This window comes from Antechinus flavipes, chromosome 5 (assembly GCF_016432865.1).
Source record: "Antechinus flavipes isolate AdamAnt ecotype Samford, QLD, Australia chromosome 5, AdamAnt_v2, whole genome shotgun sequence".
Lineage (NCBI taxonomy): Eukaryota > Metazoa > Chordata > Mammalia > Dasyuromorphia > Dasyuridae > Antechinus > Antechinus flavipes.
Window position 1 is genome coordinate 242,618,935 of NC_067402.1, and position 27,708 is coordinate 242,646,642.

Consider the following 27,708-nt stretch of genomic DNA (forward strand, 5'->3'; position numbering starts at 1 on the left):
TCAGGATCACCCAACTAGTAAACCTATGAGGCCAAATTTGAACTCAGGTCTTCTTCATTTCAGGTACAGTGCTCTATCCATAGCATCACCAACTGCTAAAGAAAGAATACTAGATTTAAAATGAAGAAGACCTAGATTTGATTATTTCCTTAGATATGTACTAGCTGGGGGACCCTGGGTAAATCATACCCTCTCAGCCTCAGTTTCCATATTTTAAAATGAGATTGTTGTGATATTATAAAGACAATTTTGAAAGATTTGGGAACTCTGATAAATACAATGACCTCCATAATTCCAGAGGATTTATGATGAAACTTTCTCATAGAATGGCAATGGACTCAGAGATGGACTCTAAAAAATGGCCAATCTGGAAATTTATTTTTTCCTTGACTATACATCTTGTTTTTGTTTTTGTTTTGGTTATTAAGGTGGCAGAGAAAGAAGGTGGTCTTCATTTAAAAAATTAAGAAAAGGATTGTAAGCATCCAATTAGATAACATTTGTAAAACACTTTGCATATCTCTAAAACACTGTATAAATATTATTATTTTTATTATTACTAAGAAAGAGCTGCAATAAGGTAACTTATTGTATCTCTTCACTATTGTATCTTCAAATATGGATAGATAAAATACAGAGGTCTATATATCTGATGAATTACCTTTTCCCTCTGTATAAGAGATGATAATAATGTGGGACTTGGATTCCTTCAGGAGCATATTCAGAAATGTGTGCTAATACAAATAGTTATGGGGTTCATAAAAATCTAACCATGAGGATGGGAGCATCATTCTAGAGCCCCTAAGCTTAAGTACATGTAAGGTTCCTTCTTCCCTTCCTCCCAATATCGGACTCAGTTGCAAATAAAGAGAACATGGGAATTCTAGGTTACACATTCTCTGCCTCCAACTAAACCTCAAAGAGTGAGGATTACTAAAAAACCCTAGAAAACAAGCAAGCAAAAAAAAAAAAAAAAAACAACTCCAAAGACAAAAGATAATCAACAGGGGATTTGGGAAAGGGACATTCAGAATTCAAGGGAAAAAACAACAACAAAGATGAGAGCATGTCTCATTGGGGAAATGGTTTCTGAGTGGGGAAAAACAACCTCAAAACAAAATCCTGACAAACATTTTAAGAATCCATTAGTGATATACTGCAAAACCTCTATTATTCTTCACAGGACCTGCACTTAACTAACTTCTAAGAAAGTTTGATTTTACTTATTTTTTGTAACCTCTCTGATTTTCTCTTCTTGTTCTTTCCCATACTTCCCTTGTTTTCAAGGTAACTGTGTTTAATGTTTCATGCTTAATATTCTCAGTAGAGTATCTGAGCTAATCTGGAAGAAATGTACTATAGAAACCTAAGAAGTAATATCACTGACAAAAAGGCTGCCAGGCATAAATACCGATAACTAAGCTTTCACCTGTTAGTTTATTTCATAAAAGGAAGAGTTTAATAATTTGATTCAAATAAATTTGACCAACATTTATTTAGCACCGACTTTGTGTTTAATACTCTTTTCTGGGTTCTAGGGACAGAAAAATGACAAACAATGCAGTTTCTGTCTTCTGGGAGATTTCAGTGTAGAAGGAAGATGGAACATACACACCAAGACAAGTTAGATTGATGAGTATGTAGGGGAGGCTAAATAGAGAAGCATTGGAGACGTGGCATGAAGTTGTTAGGGCAGGGAAGGGGAGCAGGAAGACTTCATGGAGTAGGTGATATCTGAGTTGGATATTAAAAGAAGGAGAAGTTTTCAATAGGTACATATTAAATATGTACATTCCAGGCATGGGAATGTTAGCAGGTGAAATTAGGTAGAATGACATCATGAGATATCCTGTGGTCTAGTTTGGTAAGAATGTAGAGTATATAAAAAGTAACATCATGAAATGTCTGGAAAGGTAGTAGAAGAAGACCATTTAAGTCCTTGAGTTCTAAGGAAATAATTTTTTTTTTTAATCTTGTAAGCTATAGGAAACTATGTAAGTGTTGTTTGACTTTGAACAGAGTAGTTTCCTTTGGCAGGAGTGGGATGGATAGAATGAGAAGCAGAGATATTTGAGACAGAGGGGCCAGTTAGGTGGATTTTTACAATAATATGATAAGAAATAATGAGAGTCTTAATTAAATTGGTGGACCACATTAATGTAAAGAAGGGGAGAAGTGTGAAAGGTATTGTCAAGGTAGAATTGATAGGACTTGGCAACTGACTGAATGTATTGATTGTGAGAAAGGAAGAATTCAAAGATGACAGATTATTGATCTTAGATGATTGAGACTATAATCATGCTATCAAGAGAAAAGGAGAGTTATGGATTAAGTTTTGGATGTGTTGAATTAGAAGTGTTGGCAATGATTACATCATGGATTTAGAGCTTGAAGGAACCTTAGAAGTTATCTAGTTCAACTTCCTCATTTTATACAAGTGGAGATACCTCATATCTAGGTGAGGTATAGAAGGCAGTTTAAGATTTAAGATTGGTATTTAGGGTAGGGGTCATACTTAGGAAGGGGATAATTGAAGCCATGGCAAAAGATGCTGCTGCTTAGGGGAAAATGGTTGAGAAAGGAGAAAGAAGGGCCATGAAATAAGCATAGTGTGCTCAGAAAAGCCTACTTAATACTTGGTCATTCCCCCCCCCCCCCTTCCCCTTTTCTGGATATATATTTCAGTATGCTGTAAAAGCTCATAGGTATCAGTTGCTAGGTTTTTATCTCTCTTCATGGAGTTCCCACCAAGTTCATTTTATGGTGATGTAGTCCTTTGCTCATTTGAACTTGTACTTTACAAGATTTAGTGACTCAGCTGATAGGTCACAATACTGATGGGCTAGGTCCAGCAGATCACTCAGCTACTGCACTAGCCTTTCCTTAGACTTGAATGCTGCTGACTTGATGGCTCTGGATATTTGGCTATTGGAGAGTTTTTGAATGGCTTTAATGAATTTCATGGTACCACTGCTCACCTAGGCTCTCCTATCTTCTACTATCTTGGCTACTCATATAACAAAGATCAGGAAAGAAAAAAAAAAACAGAATAGAAATAGAGGCCTGCATTCAGGGACACATATTAGGGGTGTGTTACAAAGGCAGTATGTCCTCCCCCATCTGGCAATGCACTTCACTTCAATAAACATTTATTAAGCAAATACCATGAGCAAGGCCCTGTCCTAAGTGCTGTGAAGAAAAATGAATCTAATGGAGGAAGACAAATCACAAAAAGGAGCTAGAAATTAATTTGGGGAAGGGATAGAAAGGGTTACCAGTGCTGGAACATCTGGTCCGGTGGAGTTGAAACCAAACAGAGTTACAAATACAAAGTGGAGTGAGCTTAGAGTCCAATTTCTGCCCCCTATATAGGAAGGTTTTCCCTCCCCTCCCGTCCCTTTCCTTCCCTCCTTTCTCCTTCCCCACCCCTCTCCTTATTTCCTTTCTTCTTCTTTTTTTTTTTTCTGTGCATGTTCCAAAGTGGGGGGAACTACCCTTCATTTAATATTCTTGAAAGCATGTACACCAACTCCATGTTGATTGACACTAGGAAGGGCATGTTGTCCATGCTCTAAGTACTAGACTCTCAACTTTTCAGTTGTCTATACTTGTGAAATGGGCCGCTAGGCTATAATAAGGATCCCTGAAGACCTTAGATTGACTTAGAAAAAACACATATTAATATTATCTATGTTTTGTTGTGAGGGCAGCTAGATAGCACAGTAGATAGAATACTGGGTCTAGAGTCAGGAAGACTCATCTTTGCAAATTCAAATCTGGTCTCAGAACTTACTAGCTGTGTAATCCTGAGCAAGTTGTTTTACCCTCTTTGCCTTAAATTCCTTAATTGTAAAATGAGCTGGAAAAGGAAATGGAAAACTAGTTGAATGTTTTTTTTTGGCCAAGAAAACCCCAAATTGGGTCATGAAGAGTTGGATACAACCGAAATGACTGAATAACAACAATAGATTTCATGTTTTATCATTATTTTTATTTTGTTAAATATTTTCAACTATATTTTAATCTGGTCCTGCTACTTTGAAGACTGTGTATATAATATCTCTTCTCTTGGCAGATCTATAAGATTATATCTATATAAGAAAGAAGTACCTACTTGTACTGATAGAAGTTTCTTCATTTAGGAGTTTCTTTGACCAATTAAATCAAGGCTCCATTTCTGTACTTACTCTTCTCCTTAGTAATATGTATTCTCTTCTATTTCATTTCTTGTACTTTATACCTAAATCTCATTCCAAACTTTGATGGAGAAATTCAAGGCTTAAAAGACTTTACTAAGACTTGTGATTGTAGCTTTAAGATGTTATTATCATTTTTTCCATCATATGTAATGTGTTTTAGCAGTAATTACCAAGTAATATCTAGATTGTGCTTTTGTACTATTCCTACTCTATGGGATGTTTATGAGAAGAGTAAATCCAATTTCTGCCTCACAAAGCCTCAATAAACAGTGACAAAGTGTTTGCACAATTTTCCTGTGGCCTTTTGAATCTTTGTCAATGGAGCCTTTGAAGTGACTTTACAGTGTGGTACCTACTCTTTTTCACACTTGAGAGGAATATAGTTTATCAAATTCCTATAGTAATGAATATACAGTCTATAAAATATGAAAAGCTTAACAGTTGCTAACATAAATCTAAACTAATTACTAGGAGATTAAAGAGCATAAATACTTCCCATAGCAATTTTAGAGAGACTCATATTATACGTATTCCTTTTATTACACTATTTTCCTTCCTGACGTTAATTCTACATGCACATTTTGAGATGAAAATCAAGAAAGAAATTTATCTGTATCACCTCTCCCAACTGGTTCCCTCCAAACATATTTGTTTTTTGTTTTTAAGGAACAAGATGTCTCTGTAGAAGTATTGGAAGCAGCATTAGAGTAATAATCTAAAAATCAGGTTTGAAATCCCAGCTCTGATCCTTAACTACCTGTTAAAGTAGTTAAATAAGCCAGTTTCTTCTCTAGCTACAAAATAAGGAATTATACTACTTCAGGGTTCACTAATTATTAATCTGAGGCCTATGAATTTGTTTAAAATTAAAAAAAATATTGTTTATTTTAAATATTCTTTTCTTGATAAATTTTGAGTTCCAAATTCTCTCCCTCCCTTTCATCCTTTCCTCATTTATTGTTAAGTCAAACAAAATGATATAAATTATTTGTCTGAAATCATGCAAAACATATTTCCAATACGTTTAAAACAATTGTACTTGTATAACCAGTGTATGTCAGATTGCTGGCTGTCTTGGGGAGAGGGGAGATGAGGAAGGGATAGAGAAAAAAATTTGGAATTCAAAATCTTACAAAAATTAATGTTGAAAACTATATTTACAAGTAATTAGAAAAATAAAATACTATTAAAACATATTTCTAAAAGTTATGATATATGAATGTAATAGAATATTATTGTTCTGTAAGAAATAATCAGCAGAATGATTTCAGAAAGGCCTGGAGAGACTTGCATGAACTGATGCTAAGTGAAGTGAGTAGAACTAAGAGAACATTATACACAACAATAACAAGATTATGTTCAATTGGCTCTTTGCAACAATGAGGAGATTCAGGCCAATTCTAATAAACTTGTGATAAAGAAAGCCATTTGCATCCAGAAAATGCACTATGAGATTTGAATGTGTATCACAACACAGAATTTTCACCTTTTAAAATTGTTGTTTGCCTGCTTTTTTCTCACTTTTTCTCATTTTTACCCTTTTTTGATCTGCTGTCTCTTGTGCAACCTGATAAATATGGAAATATGTTTAAAAGAATTACATGTTTAGCCTATATATGATTACTTGTTGTCTAGGGTTGGGGGATGGGGAGAAGGGAAGGAGAAAAATTTGGAATATAAGATTTTGCAAGGATGAATGCTGAAAACTATCTTTGCATGTATTTTGAAAATTAAAAGCTATTATTAAAATATTTCTATATTAGTCACATTACACAAAAATAAAAAAAAATTCAATTTGTACTCAAAATTCATTAATTCTTTCTGTGGAAGTGGATAGCATTTTTTTCCTTGAGTCTTTTGGAATTATTTTGGATCATTGTATTTGATTAGAGTAATCATGGATTGATCATCTTTATAATTTTGCTGTTACTATGTACAGTGATCTGGTTTATCTTTCTTAACTTTATAGTTAATATAGTTCATAGTTATAGTTCATATAGGTTTTGCTATGTATTTTTTTCTGAAATCCCTTCATAACAATAATATTCCACAACTTTTACAGCCATTTCCCACTTCTAATTCTTTGCCATCACAAAAAGAGCTGCTAAGAATATTTTTGCATATATACATTCTTTTCCTTTTCCTTTGATCTCTTTGGGATACCAACCTAGTAGTGGTATTGCTGGGTTAAAGAATAGATACAGTTTTATAGTTCTTTGGACACAGTTACAAATTGTTTTCCAGAATGGCTGGACCAATTCACAAGCGTACCTATTTTTCTGTCATTTTTCCAGCTACTATTATTTCTGATAGGTGTGAGGTGGTACCTCAGAGTTGTTTTCATTTTATTTTTCTCCAATTAATAATGATTTAGAACATTTTTTTCATATGACTATAGATAACTTTATTTTCTTCTTCTGAAAATTATTCATATCTTTTGATCATTTATCATTTGGGGAATGGGTCTTTTATGAATTTGACTCAGTTCTATGGAATCTTTTTTTTTTTTTTTTTTAGCAAAATATGGTTTCCTTGATTGTGTTTTTAATTTAATTTAATTATGACTTTTTTTTACTTCTGTTGAAGCAAAGTAGATTTTTACTTCAGCTCTTTATTTTTAATTCTGTAGGTGTTTTTCTGTTCAAGTATTTCTCTTATAAATAACATTTATTGAATTTTAGTTTCTAATCTACTCTGCTATCCATTTTGCTTTATGAATGAGCTCAAACCATTCAAATTTACAGTTACAATTTACTGAGTTAAATTTCATCATATTTTCTTCTGTTTATCCTTTTCTCTTTCAATCCTGTCCCTATTTTGATTTTGAATCACTGTCACTCTTGATCCGTCCTTTCTTTTATCATCTTCCCCCACCCTCCATCCCCAGTAACTATCTCTTATCCTCTTTCCCTGTTATTTCTCTTTTGGCTAAGATAGATTTTTATATTAAGTTGAGTGTGTATATATGTTCTTCCTGTTTGAACCGATTTTGAGGAATATAATTTTCAAACATTGTCATCTCTTTTTCCTTTCTCTTGCCATTATAAAAGCTCTTTCTTGTGTACTTCTTTTATGTGAGAAAAATTCCCCCTTTTGCCTCTTTTTTTCCTCTTCTTCCAGTGCATCCATATTTTCACCTCTCTATTATTTTTATTTTTAGATATCATTTCAATATAATAGATTCAAGATCACGAAGTTCTTAAAAGTTATATGTATTATATTTCCGTGTAAATTTTAAACTAACCTTACTGCGTCTTTTGTGATTATCCTTTCATATTTACTTTTTTATGCTTCTCTTGAGTCTTGTGTTTGTATGTCACATTTTCTATTCAGCTCTGGTCTTCTCATCTTCTCATGTCTGGAAGCTCTTTAATTCAATAAATTTCTACTTTTGAAAGTAGATTATATTTTCTGAAAGATTATACTCAGCATTGCTGAGTAGGTTCTTTTTGCATGTAATCCTAGATCCTTTATCTTCCAGAATATCATATTCCAAACATTTCACTCCTTTTACCATGGAAGGTGCTAACTCTTGCTGACTCATAACTATGATTTCATGATATTTGATTTGTTTCTTTCTGGCTGCCAACAATATTTTCACTTTGACCTGGGAACTTTGGAATTTGATTATATTTTTCCTGGGAATTTTCACTTTGGGCTCTCTTTAAGAAGGTGATTGATAGATTTTTTCAGTTTCTTTTACCCTCAGGATTTAAGATACCAGGGCAGTTTTCTTGATAATTTCTTGTAATATGATATCTATCATATAACGTGGCTTTCTAGTGTATAGTAATTCTTAAATTATCTTTTATCAATCTATTTTCCATGTCAGTTATTTTTCCAATGAAATATTTAATATTTCATTTATTTTTTTCATTCTTTTGACTTTTAAAAATTGTTTCTTGATGTTATGTGAAGTCATTAGCTCCCACTTTTCAATTCCAATTTTCAAAAACTTTTTTTCTTCAGAGAGATTTTCTCCCTTTTTTCCCATTTGGTCAATTCTGCTTTTTAATGACTTATTTAGTGAATTTTTGTGCTTCTTTTAACCATTTGGCCTATTCTGCTTTTTAAAGTGTTATTTTCTTCACTATTTTTTGGGCCCATTTTACTATTGCTGTTTAGTCGATTCATTCTTTATTATTTGTGATCCCATTTGGAGGATTTTTTGTGGGGCAAAGGTTCTTGAGTATTTTGTCATTTCTTTTTTCAGCTCATTTTCACAGATGAGAAATTGAGGCAGAATGCCCAGGGTCACATAGCTTGTAAATGTCTGAGACCAGATTTGAATTTATGAACATGGGTCTTCCTGATTTCAATCTCAGTGCTCTATCTATTGTATGGGCTAGTTGCCCCACCATATACATATTTTTTCTTTTTAGCATTTTCTTGTGTCATTCTCATTTCTTTTCCCAATCTTTTCCCTCCCTCCCTCCCTCCCTCCCTCCCTTCCTTCCTTCCTTCCTTCCTTCCTTCCTTCCTTCCTACCTTCCTTCCTTCCTTCCTTCTTTTCTTCCTTCCCCCTTTTCCTTCCTTTCTTTCTTTCTCTCTCCTGTCAACCTCTTAATTTGTTTTAGCCTGAAAACATATCTTACTTTTATTTTTTGTTGTCTCTGCCATTCCAAAATATGATTTCAGGAGTTATTTTAAAGTTCTTTGGAAGGTAATGTTGGGAGAGTTCAGCTGGGTTACTGCCTCTACTCTACCATCTTGACTTCCCCTAAAATTGTTCTTTTAAAAAATTTAGGTAACTGTACTTATAAATATAAATGTATAATATAATAATAGAAATAACTAATAAAATATTAATAAATAAAAGAATAAAAGTGAAAAATAAAATAAATATAATTTCTTTTGTAACTTTATTTATTTTATTTTATTAATTTAAAAATACTGTTCTGAGAATATTTTATAAGTTTTACCAGGCTATCAAAGGGATATAAACAAGGTTAAGAAGTGCTGGACTAGATGGTTTCCAACTTCCACTTCAGCTCTAATACTCTTATTCCTTTGTTTTTAGGTCAAAGCATTAGATGAAAATAATCTAAAGAATCAAACAATCACTGAAGAAAGGGAAAACAATTTACCTCTAGATGGCTTTGCCATTGAGTTGTGTGTTTGTGTGTGTGTGTGTGTGTGTGTGTGTGTGTGTGTGTATGTATGTGTGTGTGTGTACATTTTTGGCTGTATAAATGAGCCATTGCCTTTGAATAAACGGACCTGAGAAATTCCTCCCAAATTCCTCCCAAATTAAGAATTTGTTATGAATCAGAGCCAGATATTACTATCTTCCCACTCACAGAGATCAGTCATGAAACTTTTTATCATCCCCAACAATTCTCTTAGCTGGAAGTGATAATATCCTTTAAATTCCTCATTACTTTGTTCCTCTTTTAGGACACCAATCACATTTTGCTTTGAATATAACTTAGAGTCCATAGGCCTAGAGTTGGAAGTGATTTCATTTAGTTTAACATCCTTCCCCTTTTTCTAAGGATGAATAAAAACTAAGACTCAGGAATTTTAATGGGAAAGGGAACAGGTATTTATTAAATGCCTCCTCTGTGCCAGGCAGCTGATAGGTGACAAATTGGATAGAGTGCTGGGATTGGAGTTAGGAAGATCTGATTTCAAATCAATTTCAGACACTTACTAGCTGTGTGACTCTGGGCAAGCCACTTAACCCTGTTGCCTCAGTTTTCTGTAATGAGCTGGAGAAGGAATTAGCAAACTAGTTCAGTATCTTTGCCAAAGATATTGGACAAAGAATTGAACATATCTGAAAATGACTGTGCAACATCATCACTCCAAAGAACTTAGTGGAGTTTCTGGCACATAGAAAAGATTCACTAAATTATTGAATTCATTGTCACACTTCTGATGGTTAAATAATATTTTCTTGGGTGATATTATACTTTATATGACTGGGTCAGTAATCTTTTTTAAAATTATAGCTTTTTATTTACAAGACATATGCATGGGTAATATTTCATCACTGACCTGTGCAAAACTATCTGTTCCAACTTTTCCCCTTTCCTCCCACCCCCTCTCCTAGATGGCAGGTAAACCAATAAATGTTAAATTTGTTAAAGTATATGTTAAATGCACCATATGCATACATATTTATACAGTTATCTTGCTGCACAAGAAAAATCAGATTTAGAAATAAGGTAAAAATAAACTGAGAAGGAAAGCAAAAAATGCAAGCGGACAAAAATAGGAATGGAAATGCTATGTTATGGAACATACTCATTTCCCATACTAATAGTCTTTTATATGAGAGGTTCCTAATTATTTTTTGTTTTGAGAACCCTTTTCAACAAGCCATACACATACAAATATGTTGTGACCCCCAACATTATTAATATTAATATTAATATATTAATCATAGTATTTTATAATTATTTACTACCCAAGATGCTATTAAAGAATTTTTAGTGTAAAGTCTTTGAACTTTCCTTGAGAACTCCCAAGGGGTTAATGAACCACTAAATAAGAATTACTGCTCTATATCAATATAATCACAATTCTGGCTTCAAAGAAAATTCCTTCTGTTTAGTACCAACTTTTCAACATAGAAGGTGCTTATATGAATATTTTACTCTGTCATTTTTTTGAGAGGCAACTGAGGTTAAATGACTTGCCCAGGATCACACAACTATAAGTGTCCAAGACTGAATTTGAATGCAGCTCCTCCTGATTCCAGTGGTGTATACCCTATATCACCCAGCTGCCCCTTATTGATTAATATTGAATAAAATTATGACGTGCAAAAAGGAATGCCTCAGAAAACAAATATCTGCCTTTGAATGATTACATCTTACTGAATAGTGAAGTAAACATTAAAAGAAATAAAGAAAAGGCTTTAAAAGCAAAGATAACAACAATGTGTTTGGTGTTAATCACAATTCTGGATTCAGAAGAGAGAGAATAAAGAAAGGATATTTTCAGGAGAAATGATTTGACTTAAATGTCCTTATTGAAATTCATCAATATCACACCATCATCAGAAAGAAATTTATCCAGTGAGAAACATTAACATAAAAGGATTAAAGAGAGATTCTGATGTTCTGGTCATACATTGAGAATGAGGACTGGCACACATAAGACCTTTGTAAGAAAAATTATAAAGCTTTAGTGGCAGAAATAAAGCAAGTCTGGAATATATCAGTAGATATTTTTTATTCATGACTAAGAAGACTGAATATGATAAAGATGACAAGCTCTAAAAATTAATTTATAGGTTTAATTCAATACCAATAAAAATTCCAGTGGTGTATTTGAAAGAACTAAAAATAAAGTGGTAGTTAAATTTATATGGAAAATAAGCCAATTAGGACAGCAGAATATGATTTTTTAAAATGTCAGTGGTGGGAGACCTGTTCTCTTAGACTTTAAAATATATTATAAAAGCAATAGTTACCAAAACTGTGCTTTAGACAGAACAGTGGAAAAAGAATAGCATTCTCAGAAATACATACAAACATGTAGCTAAGTTTTTAAATAAAAATTAACATACATAAACTTGATATTAATCAATGGAAGGAATTATTCAATAAATCATTAGTAAAAGCAGATAATTTCATTTGTTTAAATTCAACAATTTTTAAAAACCCTCATCTACCATGTACAATGCATTAAACCTAAGTGTTGGGGTTACCAAAGTAAAAAAAAAGTCCATGGCCTCTGGCTTCAAGGTGTTTACATAATAATAGAAATGATTATAAATTCATAGACTATAACAATACGTAAAAGAATAAATTTAGGTTCATATCCACATTCTCCAGATGTTCAGAGCCCTTTTCAGATATTATATATAATTCATTCTTATAACAGTAGAATAGAAAATCTCAATGAGCTAATTAAAAAACAAGCAAAAACATAAAGAAGGTCATATGTTTATTTCTCAGGAGAGAGAGGAGATAAATTCTTGGCTATTGAAGGAAATGTTATGATAGAAAGGGCTGATTGACTTGATAAATGCATAAAAATAAAAATATTCAAACCAATAACCTTCAAGTGCAGTAGAATTATATTCATCTCCCTGAATTCAAATCTGGTCTCAGACACTTACTAGCTGTGTGACCCTGAACAAGTCACTTAACCCTGTTTGCCTCAATATCCTCACCTGCAAAATGAGTTGTAGAAGGACATAACAAATCCCTCCAGTATCTCTGCCAAGAAAATCTCAAATGGGTCATGAAGAATCAGACACAACTGAAGACAACTCAGTAGCAAGACACTGCCTGGTCCATACTAGGTATTAAATATCAGAGAAAAACTTTGTTCTTCAGAATTTACAAGGAAAAATTCTTCAAGGGAAATACCCAAATGCCAATGAAAAGAATATGAATACATAATTCATCAAAGAATAAACACTTAGGAATATGTTCAATTTCAGTAAAAATTAAAGAAACATAAATTTAAACAACCACATAGCTTTCACTTTCACTCAAAGCAGGAAAAAGTAAGTAAAAATAAGCCCAATGTTACTGAGGTTGCACTGCCATCTTTGCTAAATACTTTTCTTTAGTGCTTTGAATGCCTTCAAAGAGTTAATAGTGGAATATGGTATCTTCACCACTACTGACAAGTTCTCTCTGGTCCTTGATGAAAGTCTTTACTCAGCATTAGGTCCCATTTTTTCAACAAATAGGCAGTTATTAATTCCTAAAACACACTTATATGGTGTTATGATCAACTATAATTCCAGAAGAATGATAAGGAAGAATGTACCCACTTCCTGAAAGACAAATAATGGATTAACAGACAGAATGAGATAGATATTTTTTTTCTCATGAACAATGTGGGAATTTGTTTTGCTTGACTATCCCTATTTGTTACAAGGATTTCTTTCTTTCTTTTCCCTACAGTGGGGGATAAGGAGTGATTATGGTGAGATTGAGAGGGAGAAAAAAATAAATGTTTGTTAATTGACAAAAATTTTAAATACAATTATACATTTAATCCATAGATTTTTGCAGAAGAACCTAAGTTCTTGCAGAAGCCTGTTTTTGAATAGTTCTAATTTTTGTTCTAGTAGAACAATATTAGTACTATAGTTTACAACCATATACCTATCAATGTAGCCCACCTTTTGTCTCCATATGGCTTAAATACCTAAAAACATTCAATGGAACCAATTATTAGTGCAAGGCACTAAACTCAGAAGTTTAACATTTAAGTTAACGTTAACTTAACAGAAAAAAAGACATAAAAAGCCATCGAGATGAGTCACAAAAATGGGCCAAGAGCTCTATCATCACAGAGAAGCATCTGTAGGATGACATGGACTTGATTCAGTATTGGGAATTTCTTCCCTTTCAAAGTTTTATTATATAGCTCCATTTATCAATTAAATAAAAATCGATTTTCTCTTCTTTCCACCCGCTCCAATAATTTGAAAAAAATAGACAAATAAAACCCTTGATATGATAGATATGTTTAGTCAAGCAAAACAAATTCCCACACTGGCCATGTGCAAAAAATGAATATGCCCTGAATCCATCACTTTTCTATCAGGATGTGGGCAGAATGCTTCATAATCTTTCCTCTGAATCATGGTTGTGCATTGTCTGCAAACCAGACTTCTTAAACCTTGCAAAGCTATTTATTTATATTGTGTTGTTGTTATTGCATAAATTGTTTTCTTGTCCTCTTTTTATCAGTTCATACATGTCTTTTCCAGTTTTATTGAAACTATTTCCTTCATTTTTTTAATGGCACAATAGTATTTCATTACATCTGTATACCACAATTTGTTTAATAATTTCCTTATTGAACGTCAACTCCCCTATTTATTTTTCTGTTCTTTTCCAATACAGAGATCTACGAGAAATATTTTTGAACTTATAAACTTTTTCTCTCTTTCTTTGATCTCTGTGAATTATAGACCTAGTTATCATATTGCTAAATCAAAAGATACATACAGTTTAGTAATTTTTTTGTGCAAAATTCCAAACTGTTTTCTACAATAGTCAAACCACTTTATGGTTCTATCAACAGTGCATCAATGGGCCTATTTTCCTGAACATTTACAATTTTCTTTTTTTGTTACCTTTTCCAATATGATTATTATGAGGCAGAGTTGCAGTTTCCTTAATTTATATTTTTATAATTATCAGTGATTTAGAACCTCTGTTCTTTTGCCTATCTCTAGCTTAGAATTCTTCTTTTGAAAACTGTTGATCATTTGTTAATTGGGAAATGATACATAATTTGAATGAGTTCCTTAAATATCTTAAAATTGATAGCTTTATTAGAGAAACTTGCTCTAAGGAATTTCTTTTCCCCAGACCAATTAGCTGCTTCCTTTCTAATTTTACATGCATTTGGTTTTATTTGGCAAAGACTTGATTTTATGGAATCAAAATTTTCTATGAGTTATAAATTCTCTTCATAGATCAGAAAGAGAATTTCTTTCTTGAGTGAGTCAATTTTTTATGATATCACACTTTGTATCTATATGAAGTCATATATCAAAGTCATATATCACTATGGAGCTGTCTTAGATTTGACATAAGTTATTGGTCAAACTAATAGATTAATGTGAGGTTGCTTTCTGATTTTCCTAGCAGTTGTTAAATAATGAGTTCTTCTCCTAATAGATAGGATTTTTAGGTTATTGTGCTCATTTGCTTCTATATGTTATATACCTCAATTGTTCACTGATCAACCATTCTTTTTCTAACTTAGCCCATAAATTATTTTGGTGCTTGCTGCTTTGTAATATAGTTCAAGTACTACCAAAACTTCTTCCTTCCCACTTTTTTTCATTATTTTTCTTAAAATTCTTGACTTTGTTATTCTAATTTTGGAAGCTTCTTAGTAATTATCTCTTTGAATGATTCATCCTCTCACCCATAAAAAGAAAGAAATTATAATACAATGATAGCCACATGAATCTAGTTCATAGAGAACTACTTTTTCCTTTCTCATAACTTTTTTGCTCTTGCAAACCAAGGTTCCAGTCAGCAAAATACAACAGAGTATTTATTCAAGGCTATAATGAACAAAGCTGCAGCAGCATAGCAAAGCTATATCTGAGAGGAATCTTAGTGTATTGGATAAAGAATTCACTTCAGAAATGGGAAGATATGACTTTAGAGCTCACCTCCAATACACAATGGTTTTATGATCCTGAACAAGGCAATAAATTTCTTAATTAAAATAATTATTTTTTATATTGTATTATGGAAATTCTCATTTTATTCCATAAATAAAAAAAAAACTAATAACTATATAGTTGCAGAATAGTTCATATCCAACCCTTGTTGGATGTAGTTTCCTTACTGGGCTATACATATGCGCATGGAATGGCATATGTACTTCCTCTATTCACCTTGCCCAAAAAAGGAATAGAGAAGTATTTAATCCCTTAGTAAATTATAGGCAATATATTTTACTTGTGAGTATTATTTCTTAATTTTCTTTTACTTAATAGTTTGGTCTCTATCCCATCTAAGTCCAATTAAATTAAATGGGGAAATTTCAGGATCCTGTGTTTTTTTGCATGGGTCCCTGTGACTTGTAGGATTTGGAAATCCCAGAGAATATGATGTTATTGGACCTTATCTCATACTTCCTTTATAATAAATGAAGACCTGACTTGTGCCAATGATACAGGGTGCATATGTGCATGTGTGCGTGTGCGTGTGTGTGTGTGTGTGTGTGTGTGTGTATGTGTGTGTGTTGCCATAGGGAAGGATATATTCTGTAAGAGCTTCACAGCCAGCACTGAATAAGTGTAAGTTTCAGTGATGGCATACCTTTTGTTTTGAGTTGGGGGAAGAGAGACATTAAATATGGTTTGTGACCCAAACCATACAAGATCATGCCATTCTGATATTTCTAAGGTGGACATCCTGGTTGGCAAGAGAAACACATTGAATAGAAGTAGATGCTTCATTTTTTGTTGAGGTGATCATATGGTCCCATGTTCACCATAACATAGCATAATGGCCTTATGTCTAAATTGATGAGGAATCCAACTCCCAACACCTCCAACATGTACCATTCTCATACAACAATAACATCAATTTGATTATTCAGTGCAGCAGAATATGATATTATGGTTGGCACCCATAATGCCCCATAAATTGTTATTTGTGATGACAATCTTTTTTTCTATTGATCCTCACCTTAAATAAAAAAAGAAGCTTTGATCATTCAATCATTTTTTTTCCCCCATGCCTTAGTCTTCTTATCAGTACAGATGAAGTTCTTATTTCCCTTGAGATTATCTTGCCTCACATCTTGCCATACTGGGAAGACTTTTCAGTATTCCTGTTCTTTAAGCTATTCTTCATGCTTAGATTAATGGTCATTAAATTCTAATTGTCCATGACTTTCTCATAGTGAACAGAAACATTAGTGATTCAGGCAAAATGTTTTTTCTCATGAACCTGCTTTTTGTAGCTGGGAATCCATTGGATAGATAAATAAGTAAAGTTTTTATTCAGCACTTAGTAGTGCCAGTTACTCCTTAGCCCTGAGGATACAAAAATAAGAAAAAAAGGCAGTCCTTACTCACAAGGAACTTATATTCTATTTGGGGAACAATACATAAAAAAATGGAGATACCTGAGTAGGGTCAAAGCAGCCTCTATGGAAATGGAACAAATTAAAGGATCAGTGAGGCAGAAAATGAATGTATGGTCGAAGCTTCTTGGTTAGGCCTCAGGACAGAGGTATTCTCAGGGAATAGTCCTCATTGGATTAGAGTAGGAAACCAAACATTGGGGTTAGGATTCAAGGTCTTATTTTATGATAAAGTCCCAATCTGTTCATAAACTAACATCCAAGGGACTCAGGTGAACATGATCTTTAATATAGTATTTATATTTGTTAGAGGGACTATCTTCAAGTCATGATGGCCAATTCTGGATGAAGGGTATTATCCTGTATTATCCATTCAATAACAATTAGAATCTAGTAAGATACAAATAACTGCTTTTTAAAAGTGGTATAATGAATGAGTTGCTCCCGAAGGAAATCTTCAAGGTCATTTAATTTTATCATCTTAAGACTTTCTTAGTTCTTACCAAAGGCTTTATTCATCTTCATCTTTAAGCTTAGACAGTGATCTTCCAATACATAGGCTCTGAAAAAGTTATAAGGGAGATAACTTGCTTTTATTTTCTTTATATGGGCAATCCAGATTTTCTAAAATTGTTATCTAGAGTGAGGGAAACTCACTCTTGCAATTACTTTACTTCCCTTATCAATGTTTTAAAGGATATATTGAGCTTATCTTACAGGGTTAGTAGGGGACCCCTCCTTATCCCACTGAGTAAGCTCCCCACATGTGGCTTTAATCAAGACATCCAAAGAGTGCCGGATTCCTGTATCTAGCCCTCTAGAAAGCTATCTTCACATGACCCTACATCAATCATGAAATCTACTACAAGATTATTCTAATCTAATTCTATTGATTAGTACCAAATGTTTTAAGCTAGGCTTAGCTCAGGCTAGTCTAGTGATTCTAGTTTGAGAGTGGAATGCAGTGAAAGAATTGTGGACCAAAAAATGTAATAAAAATTTTAATTAAAATAAGAGATTAAAAAAGAATACAAATACTAATGATTAATCTTAATGGATACTTCTGCTTTGTACTTCTGCATTCCCCATGCAAGGAGAGTCAGAAACATATCCCTTAGGACCTGAGAAATCTGTAAATTTTCCAGTGCCCAAGTTATCTATAGGCTGAACTTTTTATACCTCAAGCAATGAGAAATACTCTTCAAGAGTTCAAGTCCTAGACTCCCAGATAAATCAAACCTAAAGGATGGAATCCTTGTTTATTTAGAAGAAAGGGATGGCTTAACAATACTAGAACTTGGTGTATATTACAAAGATAACAAAGAAAGAGGAAAAGCACAAATATGTAAATAAATATTTATAGTGGTTCTTTTTGTCAAAGTGAAGAATGGAAAAAACAAAGGTGGTATCCATCAATTGAAGAATGGATGAATAAATTATAATAATAGATTGTAATGGAATATTATTGCTCTGAAAGAAATGCAAAAGAAAGTAAGCCACCCATTTCTTTGATGTGAAGGTGATGAACTCAAAGCACAGAATGAAACGTATTTTTGGCCAATTTGTGAATCTGTGACAATGTGACAATGAATTTGTCTTATTTTACAAGATTTATTTGTTATAAGCATTTTAATTATTTTTCCTTGTAGGGGAAGGAAAGTACAGTTTTATAAAAAAAGAAAGAAAAGAAAAAGAAAGAAAGAAAGAAAAAAACACTCTTTAATCACTTAAAAGAGAAAAGGAGGAAATTCAGAACCATGGACAAGTAGGACACATTGAATTTATTAAATACTTTAAAAATCCATGGGACTCAAAATTTCATATGTATTCATCCTTTTTTTGTACTTTGTGGAAATACTCTGTATATATGTTAATTAAGTGAAGAATTAAAAAATAAAGAATAAAGAAAACAATGAAAGAAAATCAGCCCAGGCTACATAAAACAGACTACTTCTATAATACTAGGAGTACCTAGAATTGGAAATGAGAACAGAAAGCATTCATATTACAGGATAAAACTAGTATATGGATGGAATATTGATATATTGATGGAAGATAGAGTGTTATGTGTGAAGAACTACAAGAAAGCCCAGTGTGACCAGATGGTAAATTATGTAGAGGATAGTAATCTATAAGATCTATAAGAACACTAGAAAGGTATAAAGGGACTAGTTTTTTTTAAGAGATATAAATGCTAAACAAAAGAATATTATGTTTGATCCTAGAGCTACTGGTGTTTGTGTTTGTGTGTGTGTGTGTGTGTGTGTGTGTGTGTGTGTGTGTGTGTGTGATGACATAGAAAATCAATTCTTTGGCTGGGTAGAAGATGGACTGGCAGAAAGACCAATCACTACAATCAATGGTGCAAGTGAAAGCTGATGAAGGTCTCTAGAAGGATGGTGAATGTATGAGTAGAGAATAAGGGACAGGTATATGAGATGTTGAGGAAGTAGAAACATAATTTGGCAGCTGGTTGAATATGTGGAGTGAGGGAGAATGAAGAGTCAAAAGCTATTGCTGAGATTGTGAGCCTGGAAAAGTAGAAGGAAGGTACTATTCTTGACATAAATAGTAAAGTTTGGAAGAGATAAGGATTTAGAATGAAAAGATAATGAATTTTTCTCTTAGATATGATGAGTAGAAGATGCTTCTAGCTTGAAATATTTAGCAGGTAGAATTAGTCTTATGGAATTAGAGTCTCAATAGAGAGACAAGAGATGGACTTATAGATCTGGGTTTGATCAGAATAGTGGTGTTTTTTTTTTTAATAACTTTTTATTGATAGAACGTATGCCAGGGTAATTTTTTACAGCATTATCCCTTGCATTCACTTCTGTTTCGATTTTTCCCCTCTATCCCTCCACCCTTTCCCCCGGATGGCAAGCAATCCTTTACATGTTGAATGGGTTGCAGTATATCCTAGATACAATATATGTGTGCAGAACCAAAAAGTTTTCTTGTTGCACAGGGAGAATTGAATTCAGAAGGTATAAATAACCTGGGAAGAAAAACAAAAATGCAAGCAGTTTATATTCATTTCCCAGTGTTCTTTCTCTGGGTGTAGCTGCTTCTGTCCATCTTTGATCAATTAAGGCTCTCTTTATCGAAGAGATCCACTTCCATCAGAAGACATCCTCAAACAGTATCGTTGTTGAGGTATATAATGATCTCCTGGTTCTGCTCATTTCACTCAGCATCAGTTCATGTAAGTCTCGCCAGTCCTCTCTGTATTCATCCTGCTGGTCATTCCTTACAGAAAAATAATATTCCATAACATTCATATACCACAATTTACTCAGCCATTCTACAATTGATGGACATCCTTTCATTTTCCAGCTTCTAGCCACTACAAACAGGGCTGCCACAAACATTTTGGCACATACAGGTCCCTTTCCTTTCTTTAGTATCTCTTTGGGGTATAAGCCCAGTAGAAACACTGCTGGATCAAAGGGTATGCACAGTTTGATAACTTTTTGAGCATAGTTCCAAATTGCTCTCCAGAATGGCTGGATGTGTTCACAATTCCACCAACAATGTATCAGTGTCCCTGTTTTCCCACATCCCCTCCAACATTCCCCATTATCTTTCCCTGTCATTCTAGCCAATCTGACAGGTGTGTAGTAGTATCTCAGAGTTGTCTTAATTTGCATTTCTCTGATTAATAATGATTTGGAGCATATTTTCATATGTCTATAAATAGTTTCAATTTCTTCATCTGAGAATTGTCTGTTTATATCCTTTGACCATTTATCAATTGGAGAATGGTTTGATTTCTTATAGATTAGAGTCAATTCTCTATATATTTTGGAAATGAGGCCTTTATCAGAACCTTTGATTGTAAAAATGTTTTCCCAGTTTATTGTTTCCCTTCTAATCTTGTCTGCATTTGTTTTGTTTGTACAAAAACTTTTCAATTTGATATAATCAAAATTTTCTATGTTGTGGTCAATAGTGATCTCTAGTTCTTCTTTGGTCATACATTCCTCTCTCTTCCACAGGTCTGCGAGGTAAACTATCCTATGCTCTTCCAATTTATTTATCATCTCATTCTTTATGCCTAGGTCATGAACCCATTTTGACCTTATCTTGGTGTATGGTGTTAAGTGTGGGTCAATGCCTAGTTTCTGCCATACTGATTTCCAATTTTCCCAGCAATTTTTGTGAAATAATGCATTCTTATCCCAGAAACTGGTGTCTTTGGGTTTGTCAAACACGATATTATTAAAGTTATTGGCTGTTTTGTCCTTTGAACCTAACCTATTCCATTGATCAACTAGTCTATTTCTTAGCCAATACTAGATGGTTTTAGTAACTGCTGCTTTATAATATAATTTTAGATCTGGTACAGCTAGGCCACCTTCATTTGATTTTTTTTTTTCATTAATTCCCTTGAAATTCTTGACCTTTTGTTTTTCCATATGAACTTTGTTGTTATTTTTTCTAATTCATCAAAGTAGTTTTTTGGGAGTCTGATTGGTATAGCGCTAAATAAGTAGATTAATTTAGGTAATATTGTCATCTTTATTATATTTGCTCGCCCAATCCAAGAGCATTTAATATTTTTCCAGTTGGTTAGATCAGACTTAATTTGTGTGGAAAGTGTTTTGTAGTTTTGCTCATAAAGTTTCTGATTTTCCCTTGGCAGATAGATTCCTAAATATTTTATACAATCAGTAGTTACTTTAAATGGAATTTCTTTTTGTAACTCTAACTGTTGGGTTTTGTTAGTGATATATAAGAATGCTGATGACTTATGTGGGTTTATTTTATATCCTGCAACTTTGCTGAAGGTGTAGATTGTTTCTAATAACTTTTTGGTAGATTCTCTGGGGTTCTCTAAGTATACCATCATATCATCAGCAAAGAGTGATAATTTGGTTTCCTCATTGCCTATTCTTATTCCTTTAATCTCTTTCTCAACTCTTATTGCCAAAGCTAGCATTTCTAATACAATATTAAATAGTAACGTGATAGTGGGCACCTTGTTTTACTCCTGATCTTATTGGGAATGGTTGCAGTTTGTCCCCGTTACATATAATGCTTACTGCTGGTTTTAAATAGATGCTACTGAATTATTTTAAGGAAAAGTTCATTTATTCCTATACTCTCAAGAGTTTTTAATAGGAATGGATGTTGGATTTTATCAAATGCTTTTTCTGCATCTATTGAGATGATCATATGGTTTTTGTTAATTTGATTATTAATATGGTCAATTATATTGATAGTTTTCCTAATATTGAACCAGCCCTGCATTCCTAGTATAAATCCTACTTGATCATGATGTATTATCCTGGGGATGATTTTCTGTAGTCTTTTTGCTAATATCTTATTTAAGATTTTAGCATCAATATTCTTTAGGGAGATTGGTCTATAATTTTCTTTCTCTGTTTTCAACCTACTTGGTTTAGGTATCAGTACCATGTCTGTGTCATAAAAGGAGTTTGGTAGGACTCCTTCATTCCCTATTTTTTCAAATAGTTTATAAAGCATTAGGGCTAATTGTTCTTTGAATGTTTGGTAGAATTCACATGTAAATCCATCTGGTCCCGGGGATTTTTTTTTAGGGAGTTGATTAATAGCTTGTTCTATTTCTTTTTCTGAAATGGGACTATTTAAGCAATTTACTTCCTCCTCTGATAATCTGGGAAGCCTATATTTTTGGAGGTAGTCATCCATTTCGCTTAGGTTATCAAATTTATTGGCATAAAGTTGGGCAAAGTAACCCCTTATTATTTCTTTAATTTCCTCTTCATCAGTGGTAAGTTCTCATTTTTCATTTTTAAGACTGCCAATTTGATTTCCCTCTCTCCTTTTTCTAATCAGATTTACCAAAGGTTTATCAATTTTATTGGTTTTTTCATAAAACCAACTCTTAGTTTTATTTATTAGTTCAATAGTTTTTTTACTTTCTATATTATTAATTTCTCCTTTTAATTTTAGAATTTCAAGTTTAATAATTGATTGGGGGTTTTTAATTTGGTCTTTTTCTAACTTTTTAAGTTCCAGACCCAATTCATTGATCTTCTCTTTTTCTATTTTATTCAAGTAAGCCTCTAAGGATATAAAATTTCCCCTTATTACTGCTTTGGCTGCATCCCATAAATTTTGATATGATGTCTCATTGTTGTCATTATCTTGAGTGAAATTAATTGTGTCTATAATTTGCTGTTTCACCCAATCATTCTTTAAGATGAGATTATTTAGTTTCCAATTACTTTTTGGTCTATTTACACCTAACTTTTTGTTGAATGTAGTTTTTATTGCATTGTGGTCTGAAAAGAAAGCAGTTACTATTTCTGCCTTCCTGCATTTAATTTTGAGGTCTTTATGTCCTAATATATGGTCAATTTTTGTGTAGGTTCCATGAACTGCTGAGAAGAAAGTATACTCTTTTCTGTCATCATTCAGTTTTCTCCAGAGATCTATCATACCTAATTTTTCTAATATTCTAGTTACCTCTTTAATTTCTTTCTTATTTGTTTTGTGATTTGATTTATCTAAATCTGAGAGTGCAAGATTGAGATCTCCCACTATTATAGTTTTGCTGTCTATTTCTTCTCGCAACTCTCTTAGCTTCTCTTTAAGGAAGTTAGATGCTATACCACTTGGTGCATATATGTTTAATACTGATATTGCTTCATTGTCTATAGTACCCTTAAGCAAGATATAGTTCCCTTCCTTATCTCTTTTAATTAGATCAATCTTTGCTTTTGCTTGATCTGAGATAAGGATGGCTACCCCTGCTTTTTTGACTTCACCTGAAGCAAAGTAGATTCTGCTCCAGCCTTTTACCTTTAGTTTGTATGTATCTCCCTGTTTTAAATGTGTTTCCTGTAAACAACAGATTGTAGGGTTCTGACTTTTGATCCAGTCTGCTATCTGCCTCCTCTTTATAGGAGAGTTCATCCCATTCACATTTGCGGTTAAAATAACCAATTCTGCATTTTCTGCCATCCTAATATCCCCAGATTATACTTTTCTTTTTCTTGCCCTCCTTCCCTTCTTCCCTATTGGTCCCACTAATATCGCGCAGCTCTCCCTCTTTAGTATTCCTCCCTCCTCCCTTTGAATCCCTTCCCCTTTCTTGTACCCTTCCCTTATTACTCTTTTTCCTTCTCCCTTTTCCTCTCTCACTTTTTAATGAAGTGAGAGAAGAATCTGTGTAAAACAAATATGTCAATTGTTTCCTCTTTGAGCCAACTCTGATGAGAGTAGGATTCACACAATGCTCCTCCCCCTCTCTCAGTTCCCTCATATATGATAGGTTTCCTTTGCCTCATTGTTGCATGTAGTTTCCCTCTTTTTATATCCCTTCTTCCCTTTTTCTGATGCTATCCCCTTTCCATTTCTACTTCCCTTTTTTATGTTATATCGGTAAAATCAAATTATACATATGGTTTTTATGTATATTCACAACAGAAATACAGTTCTCAAGAGTTCTTTTTACCTTCTTTTACTTCTCTTGATTCTTGTTGTTGAAGATCAAATTTTTTGTTTAAGTCTGGTTTTTTCCTTAGAAACAGATGGAATTCCTCTATTTCATTAAATGTCCATCTTCTTCTGTGAAAAAAATACTCAGCTTAGCTGGATAGTTTATTCTTGGCTGCATTCCAAGTTCTTTTGCCTTTCGGAATATCTGATTCCAGGCCCTTCGATCCTTTAATGTTGAGGCAGCCAGATATTGCGTGACCCTTATTGTTGCATCTTGGTATTTGAACTGTTTTTTTCTGGCTGCTTGTAAAATTTTTTCTTTAGTCTGGAAATTCTGAAGTTTGGCCACAATATTCCTTGGAGTCTTTATTTTAGGGTCTTTTTCAGAAGGTGTTTGATGAATTCTTTCAACTCCTATTTTCCCTTCCGGTTCTATTACTTCTGGGCAGTTCTCTTTGATGATTTCCTGTAAAATAGTATCTAGGCTCTTTTTTCATCATAATTTTCTGGTAGTCTGATGATCCTCAGGTTATCTCTCCTAGATCTATTTTCCAGGTCTGTTGTTTTTCCAAGCAAATATTTGACATTTTTTCCCAATCTTTCATTTTTTTGGTTTTGCTTGACTGATTCTTGATGTCTCAATGAATCAGTCATTTCTATTTGTTCAGTTCTAATTTTTAGTGAGTTATTTTCTTCATTAGCTTTTTTTACTTCTTTTTGTATATGTCCAATTGAGTTGTTTTGTTCTATGGAATTTTTTCCATTTCACTATTATTTTTTTTTTTTTAGTGAGTCATTTTCTTTTTCCAATTCGCAAACTCTGTTTTTTACCGTTTCCACTTCACATTTCAGGAAGTTGTTTTCTTTTTCCACTTTATCAAATTTTTCTTTTAGTGAGTTATGTGTCTTTCCCCATTTCTCTTCTAGCTCTCTTTTAAGGTTTTTAATAGTCTCTTCTAGGAGAGCCTTTTGTATTGGAGACCAACAATCGTCTGGAGACTGTCTGCTATTAGTCTCTTCAGGGTTGAAAAGCTCTCTTTTTGTGTAGAAACTATCAATCGTTCTTTTGATTTTTTAACTCATTTTGTTAAAGCCTGTAAGGTCTGCCTTCAGAGCCAGGAGGTTACTAGCTTCCTCTGCAGAGCAGTGAAAGGTATATGGACGGGGTAGCTGTCCTGCCAATCGGCTACAAAAAGCAGCGAGGTACTGGAGTGCTCTGGGAAAGAGTTCCCCACACCAAAGTAACTCAGGCCTGCAGGGCCGGGCTGGGAAAGTGCCTTTCAAAGAACCTCAGCTGTGTGAGATAACGACTGCCCTGGGGCTAGACACTTAGCAGTGAGAGTTTCACTGCCCCAAGCCAAACCCTGCCCAGGGGCTATGGGTATTAGCAGCTGAGCAGTGAATGGATTTGCAAGGACCAGAAGTGTCTGCCTGGGAAGCACAGTCTGCTGGGGAGGTTCTATTGCCCCAGGCCGAGCCCCCCCACTCTGCCCATCAGAGGCTGCCCAGGCTGTGCCCGCTGCCATGCAGATTAGTAACTGCCCCCTCAAAAGCCCCGAACTGCCGGATGTGGCCACAGGGCTGCGGTAAAGTCTGCCTGAGTCACTTCCGGGTTTGAGGGGTTACAGCCAGATCTCGTTAGGTTCTGGCATTTTTTAGAGGACCCTCTGGTTTAGGCTTTAACTTCTCTGCCAGTTTACTGCTTTGTAATCAAGGCAGAGCAGTTAGCCTATAGCAGAGTGGTCCCTATAACTTCTCTAGCCACAGAGATCACCCCCGCCCCTGGTCTGCGACACTAGCCTTTCGCTGCCTGTGCTAGTCTGTTCCTGGCCCCTCAGGACAAAACTTTCCTGGCGAGCTTCCGGATAGGCTGGTAAGTTGTAGTGCTTCTTATCTTCATGAATTTGAGCAGTGAAGAGTTATTTTTGAGGCTGGATTAAATAGTTGGTTATGAGGGTAATGAGAGGAGCTTAGAGAGTCGTGTGTGCCTGCTCCGCCATTTTGGCTCCCCAGAACAGTGGTATTAATTGTGTCTATGAAAGCTAATGAGAGACCACTATATGAGAGCATATAAAGAAAAAAGATACTATACTTCATCAAGGACAGAACCTTGAGGTATATCCTTAATTATGGGACAAGGCATACAAGATGATTCATCAAAAGAGACTAAGGAGAAGGAGTTAGGCAAATGAAAGGAGAAGTGTTATCATAAACCCAGAAGGGAGAGAGTATCTGGTTGAGGGGAAGGGGGGAAGATGGTGATTAACAACATCAAATGAAGAAGAGGTCAAGAAGTATTAAAGAAAGCCTTTATTGCTATAAGATACTTTCTCCTTTTACTTACAAAATATTAAACATTTTATTATTAAAAATGCAATGCCATCATAGGGAGACCTTTTGTTATTACCTAAGGTTCTTAATTTTTTTTTCATTTTAATAGCTCTCCTATTTAATAGAAAATGTACTTGTATTCCTCACCCTCCAAAGTGAATACAGATTTTTTCTTTTTTCTTTTAATTATAGCTTTTTATTTAGAAGTTATATGCATGGGTAATTTTATAGCATTGACAATTGCCAAATCTTTTGTGCCAATTTTTCCCCTCTTTCCCTCCATCCCCTCCCCCAGATGGCAGGTTGACCAATACATGTTAAATATGTTAAAGTATAAATTAAATACAAAATAAGTATACATGTCCAAACAGTTATTTTGCTGGAATACAGATTTTTCAAGCCATTACTGACTAGAGTCTGACATGGATCTTATGCTGCTGTAATGCCAAAATCCAAACTTCTTTCTTAAATGTCAGCAATCAAGGAATCTCAAAATTTTAAAGGCAGAGGGAATCTCAGGGGCCATCTAATTCATACTTTACTTGAATAAGATCCACTCAATACTCCCTAAAACTGGAAATCTAGTCTACATCTAAGACTCCTAATGAAAGGGAAGTTCTACCTTTTGAGGTAACCAATTTCATTTTTGGAAAGCCCTAATTATTGGTAAAATTTTTCTTATATTAGGGCAAAAATTGTGGAGTATGGGCTAGTTCCCAGGAGGATCTCGGGGTCAGCCAGAGTCAGGAAAAATTAAAGTCCTTGGTCTTTAGGAGAGAAGTGAAGGAGACAGACAAACTGCCACGAGGCTTGCCAATGATGTATCCTGAGTTCTCTAGTTCAAAGTCACCAATTTCTCTCTTCCTAGTCCTGCTGCAAAGTCACTCTGGCCTTTGACTGTCCCTCCACCCTCTAATCCTTACCTACGATTATCTTAACACCAAACATTCAGCTGTAAGAAGAGCCATTTATCCAAACATATGCTAATAAAGTCATTGTCTCATATCAAATAGGTAATTAGCCTTAAGTGCTTTTTTGTCTGATTCAAGTACACCTATTCAAAGTTTCAGCCCTCTATAAAAAACTACTTCTTTGAAATTCCTTTCCATTTCTTCTAATTCTCTCCATTGGGTATAAAATGAACAAGTCAAATTTCTTTCCCAAAATGTAATCCTTTAAATACTTGAAGATTAAATAAGAAATCCTT